The sequence below is a fragment of the Malaclemys terrapin genome, chromosome 3 (assembly GCF_027887155.1).
Source record: "Malaclemys terrapin pileata isolate rMalTer1 chromosome 3, rMalTer1.hap1, whole genome shotgun sequence".
In the NCBI taxonomy this organism is placed as follows: domain Eukaryota; kingdom Metazoa; phylum Chordata; order Testudines; family Emydidae; genus Malaclemys; species Malaclemys terrapin.
In genome coordinates this window covers 20642221-20650867 of record NC_071507.1, presented here as the reverse complement: position 1 = coordinate 20650867, position 8647 = coordinate 20642221, and positions in this window count along the sequence as shown.

Genomic DNA, 8647 nt, shown 5'->3' with positions numbered 1-8647 from the left:
ACAAAGCTATCTTTGGATATCTTGAGGACCCCCTCATGCACAGGCAGGGTGACCCAGGCGGGTGTAGAGGCCAAGAGGACGTTGAAGACAGTATCCTCCTGCTTTACCATCTTCTGTAACTCGAGCCCCAAGTTCCTGGCCACATGCCGTAGAAGGGCTTGATATTCCCTGAAGTCATCCGGCGGGCTGGTTCTGGAAGGTCCTGCAACTGCCTTGCCTGGGGACAACAAGGAAGACTGGATCACTGGTGGGGATGCTGGAGTCTCGACCACCGTCAGAGAAAGAGGCTTTGGGGTGGGCATAGGTTCCTCCACCCTGACTTCACAACGGGCTTCCAGTACCGGATCCAGTGCCGCCGGGGCCGCCAAGGACTGCTGTGAAGGAGGCATAGTCATAACCAGTACACCCTGTGCGCTCCAATAAGGCCACTACACTGGCCATGCTGCCAGTGCAGTGCTGCAGACAAGGGAGTGGACTCCGGTGCCCAATCACGCCAATGAGACCTTGGCGATGGGCTAAACTGGCCTTCTGTACCAGAGAAACCCCCTTCCGGCAACCAGGGAGGGACTGTTGATGCCTGTGTTTGTTCGGTGATCGTGGCTACTGGTGAAAATTCCCCGGGTGTAACCGAACAGTAACTGTAGCGGGGAGAGCGGTACCGGTGCCGGGGAGACTGGTACTGGGATGGGGAATGCTCCCATCGTGCTGGTGATTGGGACAGACCACTGAGAAAGTGAGCAGTGCCGGGAATACTAATGGGAGTGTTGGCTCTGTGCCAGAGAATAGAGCCGTGGGGATCTGGGAGTTCAACTAGGAGACTCGCGACACAATGAGGATCTGCCCCGGGATCCCCGACACGGTGGCGAAGATTGATGCCTCCTGTCCAGCGACTGGCTTTGTTCCCCTGTCTCCTGAGGGGTCTTAACGGCAGGCTTGCCCTCTTGGAGAAACTTAGCCGGGTCCTGCAGCACTGGGGTCGTCATCGGAGCAGGTGGAGACCTGTGCTCTCTCTGCACCGAGGGAGCTTGGGATGACGAAGGTGCAAGCAGAAGTGCCGGTCCCAGACCGCTCCCAAGAGTCGGTGGCAGACCTTTAAGGGAGTTTGGCACCGCAACAAGGGAGGCACGATCTCGTGACTCTGGAACAGACTGGAGGGAGGCCCGGGTGCCTTGATAGATGACTGTGGGCCTTCTTGCTTGGTGCCGGGGGAGAACTTCTTGGCCTTCTTCTTTGGCACCGGTGACGGCAAACAGTGCCAGAAGGAGCCAGGTGCCGGTGATGCGCTATGCATGGAGGCTGTGCCATTCTGCACAACCTGCCTGGATGGCTCAGAAACCGGGCGGAGGGTGGAGTCCATCAGAAGAGCCCTGAGGCAGATGTCCTGCTCCTTTTTGGGTGTGGTGCCGAAAGTTTTTGCAGATCTGGCACCACTCCTTAACGTGTGACTCCCCCAGGCACTTAAGGCAGCTGCCATGGGGGTCACTCACAGGTATAGGCCTGCTCCAGTCCAAGCAGAGCTTAAACCCGGGAGACCGAGACGTGCCGCGCTTGGGGCAAAGTCCTGCTGGGACCCTAACTAACTACAACTACTTAAGACTAGCAACTATGTACAACAGGCTTAAGGCATGAAGTTCAGAATGGTAGACAACTGCTAGCTCTTACTAAGCAAAAAAGATGCTCCGACTGACTACCAAGGGTAGTAAGAAGGAAATGAGAGGATGTAGGGCCGGCAGCACCTGATATACCACGGCATGAGCATGGCACTTCAGAGGGCACCACAGCCAGCCCTATGGGGATCACTGGAAAGGAATCGATATGAGCAATAACTCGAAGAAGAAAGGAAGGGCTTTCATCCTCTCTGCTATTGCTATGAATAGCAGAGTTGATCTGTGAAACAGCTTGGTCCTGTGTATATAGAACGCCAGGGCTCACCTAACATCCAGAGTGTAGATGTCGCTCCTCCCTGTTCAGATGCAGTTTCGGGAAGAACACTGGTAGGAAGATTGCTTGACTGCAGTGGAACTGCAAAATCACTTTCGGAAGGAAAGATGGGTGTGGCTGCATCTGTACCTTATTCTTAAAGAAGATCATATATGGGGGTGCTGATGTCAGGGCATGAATTTCTGAAACCATTCTGGCTGAGGTGATGGCCACTAAAAAGGCCAATTTCCAAGAGTGGTGAACCAGCAAGCACGTTACCAGTGGCTAAAACGGGGGACCCATAAGCTTCAATAAGATGAGGTTCAGGTCCCAGGAAGAAACAGGATCACTAACTTGGGCGGGGTATAACCTCTCTAGGCCTTTAAGGAAATGGATAACCATCTCGTGTGAAAAGACAGACCAGAGATCGACCAGGGGCTGGAAGGCCAAAATTGCTGCTAGGTGGACTTTGAAGAAATAGCTAGACACTGTTTCAAATGCAAAAGGTACTCTAATATAGACTACAACAAAGATTGCACAGGTGGAAGTCTGCGCTGGGAAGGCCAGATGGAGAACTACTTTCATTTTCGGAAGTAAGTGGTCCTGGTGGAGGGTTTCCTACCGCCTAACCAAACTTTACAGACTTGCTGAAAGCATGCTTGCTCCTCAGGATTCAGCCATGAAGCATCCAGACTGTCAGATGAAGAGAGCTGAGGTTTGGGTGGAGCAGCTGACTGTGGTCTCAGGAGATCAGGTCTGGGTATAGCGGAAGCAGAAGCGGGGCTTCCACAGAGATGGGTGGTGAAAGAACAGTTACTTACCTTTCGTAACTCTTGTTCTTCAAGATGTGTTGTTCACGTCCATTCCATATTAGGTGTACGCACGTCGCGTGCACAAGCATCGGAAACTTTCCCCCTTAGCAGCTCCCATCGGGCCGGCGGGGCCCCCGCCAGAGTGACGCCACTGCGCCGTGCATATATACCCCTGCTGGCCCGACCCCCTCCAGTTCCTTCTTGCCAGCCACTCCAACAGAGGAGTAGGAGGGTGGGTGGTAGAATGGATGTGAACAACACATCTCGAAGAACAACAGTTACTAAAGGTAAGTAACCGTTCTTTCTTCTTCGAGTGCTTGCTCACGTCCATTCCACATTAGGTGAATCACAAGCCTACCTTTGGAGGAGGGTAGGAGTCACCGATCGGAGGACCGTCCCGCCAACTGCCACGTCCTCCCTGCTGGTTGACCACGTAGTGGGTCATAAAGGTGTGCACTGATGACCAGGTGGCCGCCCTCCAGATCTCCTGGACTGGGACCTCAGCCAGGAAGGCCGTGGAAGCTGTCTGCGCTCTGGTCATTTGGGCCGTGACTGCCGGAGCTGGGACACCAGCGAGGTCATAACACGCCTGAATGCAGTCTGTAATTCACGATGAGATTCGCTGTGTTGACACTGGACTGCCCCTCATCCTCTCAGCCACGGCCACGAATAGTTGCGTGGACTTACAAAAGGGTTTGGTGCGCTCCAAGTAGAATGCCAACGCTCGGCGGACATCTAAGGTGTGCAGGCTGCAGTGAATCGGGTCCGTATGGGGTTTGGGAAAAAACACCAGCAGGCAAATGTCCTGGCCCAGATGGAATTGTGAGACCACCTTTGGGAGAAACTTAGGGTGTGGGCGGAGCTGCACCTTGTCTTTGTGAAACAGTGTATGGTGGCTCCAAGGTGAGAGCCCTCAGCTCCGATACCCTTCTAGCCGAGGTGATCGCCACCAGGAATGCCACCTTCCAGGAAAGGTGGAGAAAGGAGCAGGTAGCCATGGGTTCAAACGGGGACCCCCATGAGCTTAGAAAGGACTAAGTTAAGATTCCATGGGGGAACAGGGGAGCATGAGTAAGGGAACATCCTTTCCAGACCTTTGAGGAATCGTCCCACCGTTGAGTGGGAGAAAATCGAGCTACCTAAAAACCCTGGGTGAAAGGCGGAAATAGCCGCCAGGTGCACCTTAATCGAGGATGGGGCCAGCCCTTGTTGCTTATGGTGCAGAAGGTATGCTAGAATGGTCGGCACCGGGGCCTGGAGCGGTTGCACCTGTTGTGACCCGCACCAGCACAAGAACTTCTTCCACTTGGCCAAGTACATTGCCCTGGTAGAGGGCTTACTACAACCAAATAGAACCTGCTGCACAGGAAGGGAGCACTGGCTTTCCAAAGCATTTAACCACGTAGCTTCCATGCCATCAGATGCAGCGATTGCAGGTTGGGGTGGAGAAGCCACCCTCCGTCCTGCATAATGAGGTCCCGGTGTAGGGGCAAGGTTATCGGGGCCTCCACCGACAGCTCCAGGAGCGTGGTGAACCAATGCTGGTGGGCCCAATGCAGGGGCAATGAGAATGATCGATGCCCTGTCCCTGCGTACCTTGAGCAGTACCTTGTATACTGGGGGGATGGGGGGGAAAAGCGTATTTTAGTTCCCTTCCCCACTGGATCGTGAATGCGTCAGCTATTGAGCCCGGGCTGCGACCCTGGAACAAGCACAAATGTGGGCAGTGGATGTTGTCCTTGGTAACAAACAGGTCTACCCGGGGAAACCCCCACCTCTGGAAGAGCGAAAGCATGATGTCCATTCTGAGCATCCACTCGTGCATGCAGTAGGACCTGCTGAGATGGTCCGCCAGCTTGTTTTGCTCCCCCAGGAGATACACCACCTCGAGGTGAATGGCATGGGCTATGCAGAAGTTCCAGAGGAGGAGAGCTTCGAGGCAAAGCGGGGAGGAACGGGCTCCGCCCTGCTTGTTTATATAAAACATGGTGGTCGTGTTGTCTGTCAGAACTGTCACGCTGTGACCACTCACAGTGGTGTGAAAGGTCTGGCATGCTAAATGAGCTGCCCTGAACTCCTTCACGTTGATATGGAGCGATTGCTCCATTCCCAACCACAAGCCCTGAGTTTTGAGGTTCCCCAGGTGAGCCCCCCATCCGAGGTCTGACGCGTCTGTTACAGCGTCAAGTCCGGCTGTTGTGCGGCAAAGGGGATGCCCTCGCAAACTACGGTCTGGGACTGCCACCACCTCAATGAATCCAGCACATCCCCCGGGGCTGTCACTATCAAGTCTAGGGGGTCCCTGCCAGGGCGGTATACACGGGCGAGCCAAGCCTGCAGAGTTTTGAGTCTCAGTCTGGCATGCTTGACCACATGCGTGCAAGCTGCCATGTGGCCTAGCAGTCGCAGGCAACATCTGGCCATCTTAGTGGGGAACTGGAACAGGGAGCTCACCGCCTGCTGGATGGCCAGGAATCGTGATTCTGGGAGGCTCGCTCTTGCCTGTACCACATCTAGGACCGCCCCTATGAACTCCACTCTCTGCGTTGGGACAAGAGTGGACTTAGGAACATTGACCAGGAGCCCCAGTTTGCAGAATAGATTCAATGCTGTCTGTACATGAGTCCGAACCTCTTCTTCGGACCAACCCGCCAGGAGCCAGTCGTCGAGGTACGGGTAAACTCGAATCCTCTGTCTCTGCAAGCATGCTGCCACCACCACCATGCATTTTGTGAATACCGTGGGGCCACAGCAAGGCCAAACGGTAAAACTGCAAACTGGTAACGTTCCTGGTTCATGGTGAAGCGCAAAAATCGGCGATGATCCGAGTGGATGGCGATATGAAAGTACACGTCCTTCAGGTCGAGGACAGCGTACCAGTCTCCCGGATCCAGAGAAGGAATAATGGTGGCCAGAGAGACTATGCGGAACCGGGCCTTGATCAGGAACTTGTTGAGCCCACGCAGGTCTAGGATGGGACGAAGGCCCCCTTTGGCCTTGGGGGGATGAGGAAGTAGCGGGAGTGGAACTCTTTCCCCCTTAGGTCTAAGGGCACTATCTGAACCGCCCCCACCTCTAGGAGCGAGTGACCCTCCTTTTCTAGGAGATGCTCGTGAGAAGGGTCCCTGAAGAGGGACGGGGAAGGGGGGTGCGGGGTAGACAGGGAGGAAAACTGTAGCATGTACCCGCTTCGCACCGTGCTTAACACCCAATGGTCTGACATAATGCTGGACCACGCACGGGAGAAGTGGGACAGGCGGTTGAGGAAACACAGGGATGGATCCGGTGGATGATCTGGTACACTGTCCTCGAGCGCACCTTCAAAAGCCTGGCTTAGAGCCCGACTGAGGCTTATGTTGGCCTTGGTTCTGGCTCGGCCTACTGGAATTGTTATTATTGCACCTCCTCCTATTGTCTGGACCTCAGGGGGCAAGCCTGACTCCTGAAGCCACGCTGAGCGCTGCATGACCATGCCTGATGCTATTGTCCTGGCTGCCATGTCCAAGTCCAGGGACGCTTGGAGGGAGGTTTTCGCTACGGCCTTGCCATCCTCCACCAGGGCCATGAACTCCTGTTGGGAGCCCTGCGGGAGGTTGTCCTTAAATTTCCCCACCGCCGCCCAGGAGTTGAAGTTATGCCTGTTGAGGATGGCCTGTTCATGGGCTCGGGTGACAGAACAAGAAGTCGTAACCTTTTGACAGGACGAAGTAGTTGCACTCCACCCCTTTGCCCGTTGGTGCGCTGGATGCCGGAGTCTGCCATATAGTTGTGTAATTAGACTGAATGGTCTTAATGAGCGGGAGCTCTATTCTGAAAGGACCTTCTGGGCTCAGAATATCCACCATGGGGTCTCCCTGCTCAACCGTCTCCTTGGCTTGCAACCCCAAGTTATGGGCCACCTTACGAAGCACTTCTTGGTGGGCCTTGTGGTCTAATGGCGGAGGTCCTGACACCGCCGTGCCTGCTACTGCTTCATCCAGGGATGATGAGGAAGTTAGCAGCTACTCAGCTTCCTCCTGCTTGTCTCCCTGATCCCCCTCTCCCACAGGGGAGGGGCTTCCGGCTCGAGCCGGGGCCGGTGGTCCTGAGACGGCACCGGGTACATGGTGCCAGCCTCGCTGGTCTCTCGCTTGGCGAGGCTGCAGGCGGCTTGGATGCTGTAGCTTCCCTTACAGGAAAGCATCGGTGCGGGGACTGGGACCTCTGTACCGTATAGCTGGCCCAGGAGGGAGCACCTAGACACTGGTGGTAGGCCCAAGGGGTCCAGAAGGGCCGGTGTCCTGGCGGTCCCCATTGTGGTAGCCAGCCAGCTTGTTGTTCCCTGCTGTCCGGGGCCCATTGTGGGTACCTGTATCGGCCTGAGTCTGTACCAGACTCCGGCGACATTGAGCACGAGGGCCACGGCGGTGCTGTCCATCTGTGCCGGCGGGAGGCTGATGATCGGTTTCTGGCTCATATAGACCGGTACCGCTGTTCTCGGCAACTCCCGGCTCAACTCCTGCTGGTGCCAGTCTTTGGGGGGCACTGGGGAGCGCCGTGTGTCCTGCACCAACCCCATGCGTTGACTCGTCTCTGGTACCGAGACTTCCGTCTGAGTCAAGGGTAACTGGGAGTCCACGGACTCAGAGCTCGACCGGGACCAGCGCCAGGAGTGGTGCCGAGACAGTGACCTTGAACAGCTGGCTTTCCCCTCGATGGCATCCTGGGTCTGGGCGCCGGAGGCTTCTCCCTGGCCGGGAGGGGGCTCGCCGCCGACAATCCGATGAGGTCTTTTGCAGCTCACCCAAGACCCTGAGGGCACACAGGAGACCTCTGGTGAGTGTACCTTTGTAAATATTACACATGGTTTAAAAGCAAGTGTGTTTAATGATTAATGATTAATTTGCCCTGGCAATCGCGGCCAGTACAGCTACTGGAAAAGTCTGTTAACGTGTATGGGGATGGAGCAGAAATCCTCCAGGGACATCTCCAGAAAGCTCTCCTTCATGTACTCCCAAAGCCTTTGCAAAAGGTTTCTGGGGAGGGCTGCCTTATGCCGTCCGCCATGGTAGGACACTTTACCACGCCAGGCCAGTAGTACGTAGTCTGGAATCATTGCATAACAAAGCATGGCAGCATATGGTCCCAGTGTTTGCTGGCATGCAGACGACATCCATTCCTTATCTCTCTTTGTTATCCTCAGGAGAGTGATATCATTCACTGTCACCTGGTTGAAATGGGGTGATTTTATTAAGGGGACATTCAAAGGTGCCCGTTCCTGCTCTTCTGAACAGAAATGTTCCCCACTGTTAACCACGCGGTGGGGGGAGAGGGAGGGGGTGAAGAGAATCGTGTGTGTGTGTGTGGGGGGGGTGGTTTACTTGGGTTTGTGCTGCATGTTAACCCGGAAACCGCAGCCCCTCCTTTTACATTGAAAACCCATTTTAAATGGCCAACCCAATTCATCCTTGATATGGGAAATGAGGGCACTGCTGTTTGAAACCATTCCCAGATGTTAAGAAGGTTAAAAAAGCCAAAAGACTGTGGCTTACCATGGCTGCCTACAAGCCGAAATCTGTTGCCTGGCACTGCGTGAGTGATCTCTCGTACCAAACTGGCAGGCCCTCACTATAAGAGGAAAAATGCGACCTTGTAACGAAAGAGCGTACCCATTGTTCTCTAAAATGTGTCTTTTTTAACCACCTCTCCCTTCTCCTCCACCAGCTGCAAATGTTTTTCCTTCGCAGAGGCTAGTGAACATTAGAAAGAGAAAACGGAGGATGCGGGACGATATGTTCACGGAGCTCCAGATGTCCTCCCACGCTGATAGAGCACAGCAGAATGCGTGGAGGCAGTCAATGTCAGACATGAGAAAAGCACAATATGAACGAGAGGAGAGGTGGCGGGCTGAATGGCGGGATGAAAAGAGCAAGTGG